Raw genomic sequence first — 211 nt, forward strand, 5'->3', positions numbered from 1 at the left:
AGTCATGCACAAGGAGGTGACTAAGCTACTTGGTCAATGGACCAAACCCATGCTGAAGGGTTTGGTCAGCTGCTGAGCGGTCCAGTTCAGCAGCTCAGCGGTCTGGAATGGAGCCTATAAATAAAGGTCATTTCCTTCGAGCAAAAAAGATTACAACACACCATTTCTTCATAAAATTCTCTCAAAAATACTTGAAGGCCAGAATTCTCTC

The sequence above is a fragment of the Lupinus angustifolius genome, unplaced genomic scaffold (assembly GCF_001865875.1).
Source record: "Lupinus angustifolius cultivar Tanjil unplaced genomic scaffold, LupAngTanjil_v1.0 Scaffold_683, whole genome shotgun sequence".
NCBI classification, from domain to species: domain Eukaryota; kingdom Viridiplantae; phylum Streptophyta; class Magnoliopsida; order Fabales; family Fabaceae; genus Lupinus; species Lupinus angustifolius.